The following is a 16,748-nucleotide window of genomic DNA, read 5'->3' on the forward strand; positions in this document are numbered from 1 at the left end:
CCCCCCCCAAAGCAGAAGAAACCTATGTGCAGCAGATTCTGCAGGAAAAGAGCTTTCTGAGGAAGCCTACTGCGGATCTTATTTTCTTCCCTTTTGTTACAGATTGAGCTGACCCACAGGTATGTGGAGCAGACACATCTTTAACACTGATGTCCTGATGGTCCTTACAGGAACAGAGGAATGCAGGAGGTGCAATGTGAAGAGGATGGGGCCTGCTGTGCTGCCAGGTTCACAATTTTGTGAAAAAGCAGCTGAACAGACATCCTCTCTCTAAGCACCTAGTTCTTATATTTTTCACTGAAGACTGCTCTGATACCATCACAGTCAGACTGCCAATTTCTGTGAATCCAATTTATCCTGCCTTCTTAATGGGGTTAGGTGACAGATTAAAGCCAAAATACCTGCATGACTTCCCTTCCCTTATCCATAAGTCTGCACACAAACTCAGTGTTGCATGGTATGATTCATGTGGGTGAAAAGAGGAGGAATTAGGAAATTATTATAGGCTCCCCTTCTTTGCTTTGCACCTTTCCTTGCTCTTCTCAACCTTTTTCTCTTTCAGCCATTTTTTAAATCCGTGCAGCAATGGGATACAATATACTCCAGCTGATGAGTAGACATACTCAGTACTAAAAATTTTGTCAGTCACAAATCACATCCTAGTACGAATTCTGAATAATATTCTTTTGACAGAGATTGAAATGAACCCTTTTAGGATCCCCCTGAGAAGCTGAGATCTTTACATTTTCCTTTGTCACGACACAGACGTGATGTACATATCTATTCCCTTTTGGTATTCTCTGTCTGCTGGGCACATTCAGACTGTCTGGGCAATGACCCTTTAGTGAAGTGAGTCACAGCTTAAGAGGTAAAATTCAATTTCATTAGCTTTAGTGCTGCGAGTAAAAATGCACAGAATTCAGCAAAACATATACAGGTGTGTACCACAAAACAAAAGCTTTGCTCTCTGTCCAACCATCTAAGCTTTAACATCTTTGGTCCTTTAGACCCTTTGCCACAACCCCTATTTCCTGAGCACTTATTTTCTTGTCAGGTTGAGAGTGATTTGTTTCTATGCTTTTCCTTGTAGCTGTACAAGATAGATTTAAATTGACCAGCACTTGATTCCTTCTATTCATAGTATCTTTATTTTCTTCAGTTCATTTTAACTTCCCCATCACACCTAGCTCCTTTATTTGTTTGCTCCTCTTAGGCAGAAGTGAGTAGTGTTTACTTTGCTTGCTTATATAACTGATTTTCTCAGCTATGCAAACAGCACCAAGATTGTGATGTTTTTCAGCAGACAGACGTTCTGCTGGACAGTAACTTTAAAAACACTATCAGTCACTCTTTTCCTTCTTTTTGTATTGCTTGCTGGCTAAGGATTTGTTAACTCTTTTTCCTTCTGTGACTGCAGTAGCACTTTACTCTGATTTTTTGCCATTAATATAATTAATATGCTAATAAGACACACAATAGCATAAACACTTGTGGTCTACTGCATCCTGTATCCCTATTCCTATTAGCTTTAATTCCCAATTTGCTTGAGATGGTAGTTCACAATGATGAAACATTATCTAAGATCACAACTGCAAGGTCCAGAGGACATGCAAGTCTGCTGGATCAAGTTCTTTCCAGTAAGGATGTGTTACTGGTGTGATATTAGTGTGGTATTAACGTATGTGGCAAACTAGCGTGGGCTGTCATACAGCCCCAAGTACAACTGGAACAGCCAGACCCAGACAAGTAGTTTGTAACTGTTGTTCACTGCATATATTGCCCAGAACACACACAGAGCATTGATTCCTTCTGAGCACCAGAAGATTAATTAACACCAACCACCATCCACCCGATTACACTTCAGTGACCACCAGGAGAGAAACCACAATAGCACTGGTAAGACCCAAGCCAAGATACTAAGACTGCTATTTAGCCTAACATTCTGAGTTCAAACATAATGTGTATTGTGAGCCCTTTGAGAAGATGTGAGACATAAAGGCTTTGAATAATCTATCTTTGTGAGGATTTTATAGTTCCTGTATTCTTCCACCCTCATTTAAAACCTTACTTTTTTAAAGCCAATTAAGATTCTCCCATCTTAAAGTTCACCTGTTAGACCTGTCTTTCATCTGTTCATCTGCTTGTTATTGATTCTGCAGCAAATTGGGTATTTTCACTCTGACACAGCAAGGGCTAGACTACTGCTCCTCTAGGACCACGAATTGCAAGTTTTATGCTGAAGCATAGTTAATGCACTTTGGAGAGCATCTGCCTCAGCTCAACAGTTAACAAAACATACGGGGGCCCTGTGTGACACAAGAGGACCAGGCGAAACAATGGCTGCCAAAGAGTAAAAATAATAGTTCAGTATTTTTAAAACTGTCAGCTTGATAGTCCTGGCACCTGAACTACTCCAGCTATAGAATGAATTGCTTGTCTTGTTTCCTCTTACTTTCACTAGAACATGCTGCTGTAAGCATTAAAACAGTAGTGCAACTCAGTCTTCTCATAATCTCAATGTTTTGCCCTTCTGCTGTTCTCAAGACAGTCACTGTGTATTTGTAGGCAGAAATGCAATTACTAATTTCAAATTGCTTATTTTAGCAAGACTGCAAAATCCTTATTGTAGATCAAATTCTTTGTATTTGCTACCTTTGTCAGCAGGGCTCTGTGTTTGGATTCTAGTTAACAACATGGTTATTCAGAAAACAAATATCAAACCTCTCTTTCCATGCAGTGTCAGACTTGTGTGATTCTGGGCAGCAGGCCATGTGTCTCCCCAGGATTACAACCCTCTTCTTGTATGTAGCCTTGGCATCTTGAGAAGTGGTAGGAAAAGAACTACAGGAACAGCATCAAGCAAACCTGCTCAGAAGAAGGAGGGAACTGTAAAGAAAAAAAAAAAAGTAAAGAAATGAAAACCATGCACAGTGCAAAGCTTACAAATCTCTTGTACAAATAAATAAATAACTAAAATGGTACTAATGGATGAGTGACTGGAAGACAATAGCTTATCAGCTTCAGTTGCATCAAAAAGTTCTAATTTCACACTCTGACACCTTATATTACTGAAAAGAAAGATATAAACTTGGGCATTAATCAGAAGAAAGTAAAGCATAAATGTTTCCCCCACTCCCACCTGCAATTTGTGACTTGGAAAAATATGAGAACAGTAGGAACTGGCATTAAAATAGAGATAGAATGACATCTACTGGCTGTCAGGAACTGGCTTGTTTCACTGCTGAAAATATTTTGCAGGATTTTTTCCCTTTCCTCAAAATATTTAATCTGAGACTCCTATGATATAAGTCATAGAGTTTAGCTATTGGACAGGGAATGAAGAATAGTTCAACAAGTTCCCCAAATAATGGTCAATTCTTAACCAATTAGTTACCTAATTAAAAATACCTACATAAACAGCTTAATGTGTTTCAGATCTTTAATATCAATGGTAGGGAGTAAATAGATGTTCTGCTTAAGAGCTACCAGAAACTGAAAAAACCCTGCAATTTTGCACTGAATGCAGGTTCCCATAGTACATTGTACTAGAATAAATAATACTGATAAACAGAATTATGTTTCTTATGGAAAAAAAAATATGTAAGAAGCTAAATTTTACAGTGCTGCATCACTTTGTAAAGGGATAATCATTACCATTTTTCCTGGATTAATTTACTGCATTATTATTCAATTTCTTTATTTAAACTTCCCAACTCCTCCTTTTTTGATTATTCTATATATTTTCATATAAAGAAAAGGTTAGATCCCCTCCTACTGTTTTGGTTTTTTTTTAACAAACTTAGCTAGAATCACTGCAATATAAAAATCTCAGAAGGTCTCGAGATTTTGTCAAAGATCACAAAAACCTCAGTCTTAAGTGAACATTCTTCTCTCTACTATACATATATTCTTGGCCTCTCCACTTATGGATCTTCTCAGTATGAGTGTGGACCTTTTCCCTGTTAGCAGTGATACTCAGTGGGTGATACTGCCAGTACAAACAAATTGATCTTGCTCAATTTCTATCTGCCACAAGATATATTTCCTCCTCCTGCAGTTTCTCCATGCTGGTTAATTAAACTCCTCTCAACTCTCATGTCTGCTCACCAGGAAACATCTTTCTAGCTCTCATGCCTCTGGTAATAATCAGAAATTATTGCAACACAGGCATGAACATTTGGTCATTCTTTCTTAATATATTCAGTCCAGAAATAGAAAAATTCTAAGGAGGTCACATTGTTATCCTGGTTAGGAAAAGAGAAATTATAAACGTAATTGAGTTCATATATATATTCATCAATATAGCATATATTTATATGATGTTGCAGAGAAGCAAAAGACTTGATTCTGGCCTTGGGCCATGGTCAAAATAGACAAATATACACAATGAGATAGCACATAAACAAAGGTGAAGAAAAAGTTGAGGATGAACAAAACTAAGTGTAAGAGCTGATATCTGGAATAGCGGATTAGGGGATTTAGGTACATTTTCTGCAAAATTTCAACAGCCTCTTCACTGCAGGAATGGATGCAGGCTTAATAGGAATAGCACAGCTGTGCAGCTGCATGGAGTAGTGCTCCCTTTTCCCCAGCCCAGTGGGTTTGGATTCAGAGAAGGGGATGCTGTGCCAAGCTGCAGTTGTTAAAAGACACACAGGCATCCCCAGATGTTCTTCCTCTTGATGAGGAACCCCTGATGAGACAGCTTCCCTTTGGTCTATATATCTGGCATACAGCAACATGAACCTGGAAGAAAGCTACAGAGCTGCACTAGTATGCACGAGCTGCCAGTGTCACAGGACAACAGGACAAAATGGATGAAATTTCAGCACTCATATGACTTTTTATTTCATTTGATGTATTTAAGTTTACAGAAAGTTCCCAGGTATTCCTCGAATCACAGAATGGTTTGGGTTGGAAGGGACCTTAAAGATCACCTAGTTCCACCCCCCTGCCATGGGCAGGGACACCTTCCACCAGCCCAGGTCACTCACAGCCCTGTCCAACCTGGCCTTGAACCCTGCCAGGGAGGGGGCAGCCACAGCTTCTCTGGGCAACCTGTGCCAGGGCCTCACCACCCTCACAGGGAAGAATTTCTTCCTTGTACCTAACCTAAATGTTTCAGTTTAAAACCGTTACCCCCTGTCCTACACCTGCACTCCCTGATAAAGAGTCCCTCCCCAGCTTTCCTGTAGCCCCTTTAAGTACTGAAAGGCTGCTATAAGGATCCTTCTTTTCTCCAGCTGAACCCCCCAACTCTCTCAGCCTGTCCTCACAGGGGGGTGCTCCAGCCCCTGAGCATCCTCGTGGCCTTCTCTGGACCTGCTCAAGCAGGTCTGTGTCCTTCTGATGTTGGTGCCCCCAGAGCTGGACACAGCACTGCAGGGGGGCCTCACAAGAGCAGAGTATAGGGGGAGAAACCCCTCCTTCAACCTGCTGCCCACACTTCTCTTGATGCAGCCCAGGACACAGTTGGCTTTCTGGGCTGTGAGTGCACATTGCTGGCTCATAGTCAGTTTTCCATCCCCTAAATCCTTTTCCTTGGGTTTCTCTCAATCCACTCCTCGCCCAGCCTGGATTTGTGCTTGGGATTGCCCTGACCCATGTGCAGGACCTTGCACTTGGCCTTGTTGAACTTCATGAGGTTCACATGGTCCCACCTCTCCAGCCTGTCCAGGTCCCCCTGGATGACACATCCCTTCCCTCCAGTGTGTCGACCGCACCACACAGCTCAGTGTTGTTGATGAACTTGCTGAGGGTGCCTCGATCCCACTACCCATGTCACCAACAAAGATTTATTTAGGGATAGCATGGATATATTGATATCACCTCTTTTTGTTCTAACCTATTATCTTAAAAAATAGCTAGCAATACACTAAACTGAAATTGATGCATGTTTTTGATAACTTTTTACTGCACAAGCCACCAGAGAAAGAAAAAGTTCACTTATATCGATAAGAATCATTCAGGAGTTAGCAGGAATCATAAGGTAAATGAATTTAGACTTGTGCATTAGTACATTGGTTACATATTGAAGCCAGGAATAAAAAACTGAAGATATGACATGTTCCAATGTATCCACAGGAAGAAACATGGTATACACCTAGCTTTAAGGTATTCAAAGTGCAAAATTGTAATTGTACAATGATCAGTAAAATAAACCATACTCTGAACATCATTTAGCATTCTATTACAAGTTTGAGCCCTTTAATAATTCTATCTTATACATATGAGTGCACACATGTATATGAATGACAGCTTTCATTCTGAATAGCTGAAAAATGAAATCATTTTGTCAAAATATGAACTTTGAGAATGAAGCAGTCATCAGCACACAAAGGAATTCCTGCCAGAAATTACGATGTGTTAATCATCATGAAGATGAAAAAGCCAACAATTTACTTTCCATGATGTGGGTTAACCCTGGTATGCAGCCAAGAACCACAAGAGCTCCCCACTTGCCCCCCATACCCCCTGCCAGAGTGGGATGGGGGAAAAGGAACAGAAGAGTAAAAGCAAGAAAACTTGTGGGTCGAGATAAAAACTGTGTAATAATTGAAGGAGAAGTGCAAGAAGAGAGAAAGAAAACAAAACAAGTGATGCAAATGTAGTCACTCATCACCTCCCATGGGTAGGCCAACATCCAGTCAGTTCCTGAGCAAAAGATGGCTAACCTCCCTAAACTCCTCCTTTCTGTTTTTCCTTCCTAAACATGACATCATATGGTGTGGGATATCCCTTTGGTCACCTGGGGTCAGCTGTCCCAGCTGTGTCCCCATCCAACTTCTTGTACACCCCCAGTCTCCTCGCTGGCTGGGCAGCGTGACAAACGGAAAAGGCTGTGATGCTGTGTAAGCACAACTCAACCATAGCTAAAATATCCCTGTCTTAGCCACACTGTTTCGGTCACAAATCCAAAACATAGTGTCATAGCAGATATTACGAAGAAAATTAACTCTATCCAAACAAAGCCAGTAGACATGACAATACTTTGGACATCAATTCCATTTACAGGAAAGCTTGATATAATTTAACAACTCTTGTATAACCAGCATTGAGGAAAAAGAGAAATAGTGTAAGATGTGAGGTATCACTCTGGTATTGTAATAACAGACTTCTGATCAAGAAATTTCAGGAAATCAATTGAATGAGATTATTTTAGTTGCTAATAAGTATCTTTTGGCTTAAACGTTAATATAATTTCTGTTCTTACTCTTTCATCAGGTTTCATAGTCTTAGTGAGTAAGAGAAGTTTTAGTGTAATGGCAAGCTATAGTATTTCAGGTTCATAGATTTTAACCACAAAATTCTCAAATATGGGTTATTCATAAAACCTACCATTACAGATTCAAATGATTAGCCCACTTAGAAAGTTCTAGTTCAAACAGGAAGAGAGCAGTAAGTTGCTTAAACTCAAAATATTCATCAAAAAAATTCCCACAGAAGAACACAGCTTGAAATATCTTTACTTCCTAGGGGACAAAATCTGTCATTTCACCCAACTCAGAATGGCACAATAGAGACACCTAATCTTTTCCTAAAAAAACCCCCAAACCCAAAATAGGTCTGATGAATCACATCCTGGAAGTGCCTATTTCTCTTCAGCAAGTTCAGAAGAAATCTAGCTCAGATACCTATAGCGCAGAAGTCTGAAGTTAGATGAGATTGAATCCCAGTCTATAGATAAGAACAATCTTCTTGCATTCAATCTCCCGGCAGTCTTCAGGACTGAACTCTGGCCTACTCTTTCACTCTGAGAGGCTGGAGCACTTGAAGTGCGTCCTGCCATACTCTGTCTAATTGTGCTGAGGTGTACCTTTTGTTTCTGCATGCAACTGGGACTTCAGGTTTACATTGCCTATACGTGTGTTCCATAAAGTGAGTAGACCTCCAAGACCAGTAAAAGGAATAGTCATTCAGTTCATATCAAACTGAGTATTTGCTGTTGGAGAGTACAGTTTGCTGAGGTTCTGTATTAGAGTTTAATAAACACCATTTACATGGGTTTTTTCCTATTGCAATGTATACCTACTTCATGGTCCTGATTTGATATCTCCATTTACAGAAACCTCTCCAAATCGTTGTGTATTAAAGTTGAAAAGGAAATATTTTTGTCCTGTGATATTGTCTGAGATCTTGATAATCTTGCTCTTGTGTAATTGTCTTTTTTCCAACTTTTCTATTCACAGGTTCATGTAAAAGCACAGATCTTTTGTTTTGTGAATAAAGTCTACAATAAGAAAATGAGGAGGGTTGAAGCTATGTCTGACCATATAATCACAATGATTAATTTTTGCTATCGTTAAATAACTATTTCTAACTAGTAATTTGAAATGTAGATATAAAATATAATGGTATAATGCAATAGGTTTACAGCAACCTAATGTGACATAATATGGTGTTCCTTTCATTTTTAAGGAATTAAAGTCATTATAATAATCTATAGTTCCAAATACGTACTTCTGATGCTGTTATGGAAACACACTAACAACAATAAACAGATCTATTGAAAAGTTACCTTATGCTTATAATATTTCATAAAACCATCTCTTCCAGTAGCCTGCCTACCATTTTCTCCCAAAATTGTTTTCTATATCCCCAAAAACCGATGTGTTGGGATAACTGTGAGGTGGTCATTCATTGACTGTTACAAATTTGCTGGAGAAGTTTAACCTGGTTAAGGGTAGGAACATTTGTATGGTTTGCCTATTGTATGGGCCTATTGTATTGTATGGTTTGCCTATTGTATTGTATGGGCTCCAGACAGGCATAATGACTTTATATAAAACTATAATGTATATGATCTGCATGACAGTCTAAAAAAATGCTATCTATTTTAGTGAATGCCTGCTGCCTTCTATAAAACTCCACTGATGTAGGTTCAAGTCTCATTTTAGCCCCAACGTAAAAAAGGGGGCGTTTACCTCAGCTTAAGTCATAAACAAAATCACTGTTACAGCTGGGTCCTTGTCTGGCTTTCTGCATGTACCTAGAGTTTACAGTATGAACTACTGCTGCTTGAACAAAGACCAAATGCTCCAATAGCTTTGGTTATGCAATTCATGGTCTCTGTAAATCATCACTGAGTGAGACTACAACACCCTTCTATGGAGTGTTTATGACCCTTATTCCATCGTGCCTTTATACTTTAGCACTAGTTAAACATTAAAAAAAAAAAAAAAAAAAAAAAAAAAAAGAAGGAAAAAAAACACTTCAGTTCTTACCTTCTCTGGCCAAGACATTCTACATGGGTTTCCAAAGTCCATTTCAATCCTTAATGAAATGATCTGCAGCCAGCACCACAAGCTTTGTTCTCAACTTTGTTTTCAGAAAAATGTACAAAATAAAGCAGAAAAAGATAAGTTAATTTTTTATGATACAGGTATCAAAATATCTGAGTAATTATGCTTTTTGTTTTAGAAATGCATAATTCAACGAGCATTTTCTGCATGATTTCATACCTTTGCTTAGTCTCTTCTGGTTTAGAGATGACCTTTAAAGAGCCCTTCCAACCCAAACTATTCTATGATTCTATGACAACTGCCTTAAATGGTTTATAATGATCAATTGTTTTATAGAGATAGCATCTTAAACTAAGATATTAAATTATACTAGAAAGTTCAGGATATTATAAGGAAAAAATACAGGCTTTCTCAGTGGACTATTAATCAGTAGTTTTTCATTATGCCATTTTCAATAAGGAAACAATATCAAGTCAATTCCTAATGCATGTACTTTTTGTAGTTACAGGACCAACAGCCACATTATTATGGTTTTAACACCCAATGTCAGCCTAACAGTGTCATGTTAACCCTTGCAATTTAGAGTACTGTGCAGCTTTCTGCAGTTGTTTGGTTGTTTTTTTTAAATATAATACAAGTTTAATTAACTTATTTTGATTTCCAGTATGCAAGTCTAAGAATAAACTAATGACCACTAAAAACCATAAGGTTTCGGGGGAGGATTTTTTTATTTTTTTCTGCAGAACACAGCAAAGCTTTTTGCAGAATTCCTCTGTCTCTCCACAAAAGTGAATACATTGCCACTACATTCACCTAACAGCACTTATTATAAAACCTCAGTCCTTTTTGAAGCTCATTGGTGTTCTCTACACTTCAACAACTTTTTTATGATTTATTCCACAATTAGTATGTATCTCAAATCTCACAGCATACTTCAGAGAACCAAAGTTTCTCAAGCACAGTGAATGCTTGTCGTTAGCTTTCTCACAGGTAAAAAACCCAAAATAACGTAAAAATACCTGTGAGATTTTTTTTTGCTTTGAGAAAAATTTGCAACTTGTATATTTCTGTACTGAGTCTTATCAGTTGGAAAAAACCCACATTATATCTTTCTCTTTCTACTTTAAATTAAAAAATGCTTTCAACATTATTATTGTAGATTGATATAAAAAATACTTGCAGAATAAAACTTTCTGTTTGGTAGCCACAGCTAACCAACCCTGTACCAGCCAAAGGAAAATTTATCAGTAATGTTCATAAGCATTGATACAGACAGAATGAAATTATCATCATCATGGTCATATTGATTATTATATCACAGAGTGTGACTTCAAGTGTGACACAAAATACCTTGAAAAATAGTTCACCTCCAAGGGTTTATGTCAATAACTAGGAGAAAAATTCTTTTTCTTGACCTTTTACCATAAGAAAATCTTTCACATACTACATATTGATTTTGTGTGTTTCAGAATATGGGTGATATATCTCAAACAATGAAAGCCTAAATGAGTTGCCATCGAAGATGCTTTATTTTGATAAACAAGGATTAGCTATAAAACCTTTGATAAAAAAAAATAAATCACCAAAACGAAGGAGGCAATTTGCAATAGCATACACAATTCAAGTTAAAGCGCATATGAAGATATGGGAAAATTTATCAGATTAATATTGCATATAGAACTGTTGATTCTTCTGCTTCACTAATGTAGTAGTAAAAAAGGAGGGGAAAAACCTTTTTACAGCAGGCAAAGGGTATACACTCTTTCACACTGAATGTTCAGTTTTTGTCTCACTGCATCAGTGGGTCAAACCTGTTTCAGAAGTAAGTTTGAGTGACATCACCTGATTTTATGTAACTGAAGTAAAGTTTAATTTGTCTTAATCCTCCAGAAGTCTTTTGTAGCTGTATTATTAAATGACTCAGGTTCCAGGTTCTTCATGTCAAATAAATTTTTATTTTATATCAACAGAAATATGGCTTTATACTCTGAAAACTAATAAAAAAGGAAAGCCAGATAACAAATATAATGGAAATTAACTAAACCTTTTTAAGAATAAAAATCAGGAGATGCAATTCCTATAGGACCTCCATGAGAGAGGAATATAATTTTTTTTATGTGTTCTAGTTTCACCCCGGCTGGACAATCCTCTCTTCCCTTAGCTTCCAAGTCTATTTTTCTTATTCTACCCATATTAACAAAACTTTGACCCCTTCTCCTGCAGAAATCCAACTTTCTTTTTTTTTCTGCACAGACTAAATTATCATCTGCAATGAATTTTGTAAAAAGTGGTTTTTGGAAAACTATAGAGAAAACATTGGTCTCATGTTCTCCTGTGCCACAGACTTAGTTATGACTCTGCATTTCCTTCTTTCTGTTTTTTAGAATTTTAAAAGTTCTTCTCAGGAAGCTACTGATCTACTTTCTACATATAGTTGGGAATAGTGCATCATGTTTTATGCCTGACATTCAGAAGGATATACTGGAAGCATATCCTCCAGTCAGCTATTCACATCGTTCAAGCAAAATATGCTAACATCCCTAGTGATCTCTCTTACTGGTGATACTGGTTACTGATTTTGTGCCACCTGAAATGTAACAGATCCCCTATTGTTTTTTAGTAAAAACTGTCACTGTGATTGAAAAAAACAGGGCTTGTCCTATGAAATGGTGTTTTACCTGACCTTTAGCCAAGAGAAAACCAAAAAGGAAATACAGTGAAGGAACTAAGCCTTTCTTCAGTAATATGTTGCACAAGCATCTCTGGAATTTATGTTTCCACCTGACACCAGTGCAAATTCCGAGACAAATCAAAGTGTACTGCTGGGGGTGGAAAAACATTTTAAAAGTCTGAATTTCTACAATCTGGGACATTTTGCTCTTTCTTGGACAGTAAACTCACAAATGGCAATTTCAATGAGGATCCCAAGAAAACATTTGCCACACCTTTCTTCGTGGATAATAAAAATACATTGTGTCTGAAAACTCCATTCCTGGAAATAATTCATTTCCAGCTCCTGCTGAAAAGTGTATCAATGTTTAGCTGTTGCCATTGGAAGCACAGTCTAGACAAAGATAAAATTAGAAGCAAGCATTGACTGTTCTGGAAAGTACAAAGCAGTGTCTAATCTAATCTTCTCATCTCAGCAAAGATTTTGACTGTCTTGTCTACATTATCTAGTGACATTACAAAATGGTGGACAGGACCCTCTTTCCTTGAATTGGGTAGGAATCTGACAACTGCAGCCCCAAAAGCAAATATAATGAAATATAAACACCTACCACTTATCAGAGGGGAAAAAAAAATAAATCTTTATAACTGAAGTATTCATCGCTGTCATACAAAACCTTTCCATTTTCCATAGCAATACAGAAAACACATCAGATTGAGCAACAGTAATGATTAACTGAGCTGACTCGAGGAAAATAAAAAACATGCAATGCTACTGTATTTCAGAAACAAGCAATAACCAGTGTCTATCACATGACTATATTTGAAATGTTTTTTACTCACCTTCTGAATAGCTTTGATCCCAATATTTTCCTATATTAATTTTTAAATGTAGGCTTAAATTACATTTTTTCCTGATTTGGGATAATGGCAAATTATTCATGCCATCGTTAGGTAGGTTGTTCCCTTGGCTAAGTTAACAAGTGACACAGCTATGAATGTGCTCCTGGGTTTCATTCCAAGTATATCTGTTGTCATGTTATGATTGCCAGAACATTTTATGCCTGCTTTTTCTACTAGATTGAAAAACCATCAACTACTGGAGTATTATTTCCCTTATATGTATTCTTGTTAACTAAAATTCATTTTCACTTGGATATGCAAATAAATTCAGTTCATTAAATCTTTCAATACAAGTCAGTTATTCTGGCTTCCAATTGCTTCTCCTGAATCCCCCCTAATCATTTTCTGTGATATTAGTGGGAAAGCAAAAATGTGAGCAGCATTACCCGGTAAGGACAGAGGCTGTGACTTCCTGAGACATACAAGTAGCAAACCCTCCACAGCTTACACCCTATACCTTCTAACTGTGGTAACTCAAGTCTAGCAGTAGCATATAAACTTGTCAGTTATGTTTGTCTAAATTCAGCTGTGTATTATTAAGATAAACTTAGCAGCATATAGGTACAATGACTATTACTGGCACTGTTTTAGAATTCTGACAAATGCTCCCAAATCCTTGACTTCTCCCAACCCACAAAGGTTTGAGCCCCCTCTGCTGGTCCATGCAATCCACACTTACAGCAGAATGATGTTCACCACAGCAGTTGATTCCCAGGTGCTAGGGTCAGTAATGCTGCAGCGTCTTTTGCAGGTCACACTTCTCAGTGTTATCATTTCATCTCTTCGGGTTTCTATGAGCTGTGCCATTTTGTACTTCCCATTTTGTGCGGACGGACTGTTCATCCCTGCTGAAAGTCAGTTCCAAAACCAACCCAAAGATAACCAGTCACTCTGTCCCTGTTCAGCAGCTACCCTACTGGGAAGTGTCCTTCTAAAACTGACCTAGAGAGAACCAAACACTTCACCCTCAATCTGCCTCAACTGCAACGTTATTGCATTGTTTATCCTATGGCCTTCTAAATGTTAAATCAATAATTCACTAAATATGTTAATGGTAAATCAGCAATTCATTTAATAGTTAAGTACTAAGTCAGCAATTCAGTTAGTATCTGTCTTGCCAAAGAAATGCTAAGCATATTTGTACTGGGTTGACAACTGATTATGAAGCCCAGCCCAGTGGTCTTTCCCATATCATGGGTCCATGACCCCTGACCCCTGCTGCATCGTCTTCTCACAATGCCAAACGAGTTTTAGGACTTCAACAGTTTGAAAGTCCCCAATGTCACTTCCACATGTCCTTACACCAGTACTCCCTGGTAATACATTCACCTGTCTCCTTCCAGCACTGCATCAGGAGTTCAAGTTCACCTGCCTTTTATCACTAACAGCTACCTGAAAATGTCTAAAAATCATTCTCTATACTCTTCTACCATCCTAACTTTCATACTCCTGAAGGGCAAAATTTATATGTTCTTCTTTAGGTACTTTATAAAATATTCTATATGCAGAGGATGTAAATCAAGTGCTTTGGTGTTTGGCAGAATGAATATTAAAGTAAACATTCTTCAGTACTCCAATTACCATCACTTCAGTTTTACTGACACTATTAATCTGTACTCTCTGCAGTAATTTAACCAATGGTACGTGCTTTGTTTTCTGCAGATATTTGACCTCTGAAAGTTTCATGATTTGAAAGTGTAATGCCTTTGGCATTTATGACCAAAAAGCCATGAGAACTGGTTCTCTTTAGTCCTCATATTGCATCACTCAACCATGTGTGACTGTCACACTTTCACCACACTACCTTATACTACAATAGTCCATGGTCATATAAGAATATTTCTGTCTATAAAGCTGTCTTCATTTTGCAATGTTACAAAAATCACTTGAGCTGTTAGACTGATCTTTGCAGCTAATGCCAGGTCAGCTTCTACTCTTTCTCTTAGGCAGTCCCAACTGCCTTGATCATGATCTTTCCTAATGACTCCCAAGGTTTAGGATACTTTCAGATATCCTTCATTTCATCATTTCTAATGTCACTATCCTTTCTTCCAATGTAGAGCACTTTTGTTTTTATTAATAAACTTAGTTATAACAGAAGTAGATTTCATTAAATTTTAAAATCAGAATCACAGGATAATTTAGGTTTGACTGGACCATTGGAGGTCATCTCATTCTAGCTCCTGTTCAGCTTTATTAACAGCAGAAGGAGGAATTCAACTTAGCTACCTATACAGTAGGAATACTGAGAATCTTGCATAATGCATACTATATTTGGGCTTTGACCATTTGAAAACTCTTGGAGGCTCTTAAATAAAAATCAGGTGACAATATTTACATTGTATTATCCTACTTACCTAAATATGTATTTTTTCATCTGTAGGAAACATTAAAATAACATGATTGCAAAAGAGGTTCCATAACGCTTCCATAATGCCTAGCTGCCCTTCATGCACAGAGTGTTTAGTAATTAAAATCTGTGGAAAAATTTAAGCACAATAAAAAATTAACCTGATTCCCTTCCACATGCTCCTGGTACAAGTCCACTGATTTCAAAAGAGTTCATCCTTATTTGTATCACAGAAATGTCAGAAACAACAGATCTACCAAGTCTTTGTCCCAGAATTCTCCATATTTACTCATTAGGAAATTTGTGGGAAACTATCATTTCCAGCTGTACAATCCAACCACCAGGCCTATGCTATTTATTCCAAGCACTATTGATATGCAATTTTAGGATCCCTTTGTCACCAAAATTAACATTGATTATATAAATATATAAATTTTTCAGGTTATGATCTTGTAAATTAGGAGTACTGAATACCTTTCTCATGCACTAGATTTTGATGATATTTTCCAGCTGTATGGAGTTTCTTGGTCAGGTATGATTTCTCTGAACTCTCAAGATCCCAGCTTAGATACCTTCCAAAAACTCAAATCATGTTCTATGCAATGCGTGTGCTTTTACATGTTAAATATCATAACATTCAAGGTTTTCCATCCAACTTCCATACAGCTTCAATATACTCAGCAGGAGAGATCCAGACAGATTATATTCCTAAAGCAACTATTGTTGTTTAAGGCACAGAAATACAGCAGTAAAATAAACCTTTTCTTAGGTCTATGCTGCTCAAGAACATTGTTCTAAATTAAATGTCTAGTTTAACGAGAACTCAAAGTGACTCAAAAGAACAAATTAAAACTGTATAGTTACAAAGATATAAGGACTTAAGTATTTCAAACCAATGTCCAATTTGAAGATAATTATTTCCATTATGGTTATGCTATTTCAAAGATTATGTAACAGATTAGAAAGTACTTATGTTTTCTCTTTGTTTTCTCCTGCTTTCCTAAAAAGGCAAAAAAATCTATCACACTCCCCATTTGTCCATCATCATTTGTCAGCCCTTCAATCTTCCTGCAATAGTTTTTCAATTCACTAGACCATTTCAACCAAATGTGATGAGGTTAAGGTTTCACAAATTTAACTTTCAACTTTGTGAATGATAATGACTGGATAGAGAACTGCAACCAATTAGTGCCCTGACAGAAAAGAGTAGGGAGAATTCGTATTTTAGCTGTTCTGCTCATTTCACTCATCAGCTAAAACGCAATAATCAGATGATCAGTCAACCATGAGTAGCTCCAAAGCTACCATGGCATGTACTGCTCTTCGCCAGCCAAAAGCATAAAGAAAAGCAGTTAGAGGACTAGTGGGAGACCAGACAGCTTTTTGAGGGAGGTTACAAGACATAAAACTGTGGGCAACCAGTCATTAAGATTTATGGAAGGATTTTAAAACTTTTATCTGACTTTTAGGTTTGTTTGTTTGTTTATTTTAAAATAAATATCAGAAATCTGAAAACTGTTTTCAGTATGTGGAAAACTGAATTGTACCAAAATATCTCATCCATATATATATATATACTGTCT

The 16,748-nt window shown here is 37.4% G+C and overlaps 1 long non-coding RNA gene across 1 annotated transcript in view; it reads right to left on the reverse strand.

Moving 5' to 3' along the window:
* Window positions 1–9,329, reverse strand: part of LOC113485344 — a 40,991-nt gene extending 31,662 nt beyond the window's left edge. Inside the window, exons 1-2 of the long non-coding RNA XR_003399408.1 lie at window positions 9,225–9,329; window positions 2,722–2,886 (exon numbers count right to left, since the gene is read on the reverse strand). This is a non-coding gene — a long non-coding RNA (uncharacterized LOC113485344). The remainder of the gene's footprint in view (window positions 1–2,721; window positions 2,887–9,224) is intronic.
* Between the last annotated feature and the right edge of the window lie 7,419 nt (window positions 9,330–16,748).

The sequence above is a fragment of the Athene cunicularia genome, assembly GCF_003259725.1.
Source record: "Athene cunicularia isolate RWA chromosome 13 unlocalized genomic scaffold, athCun1 chr13_part1, whole genome shotgun sequence".
NCBI lineage: Eukaryota > Metazoa > Chordata > Aves > Strigiformes > Strigidae > Athene > Athene cunicularia.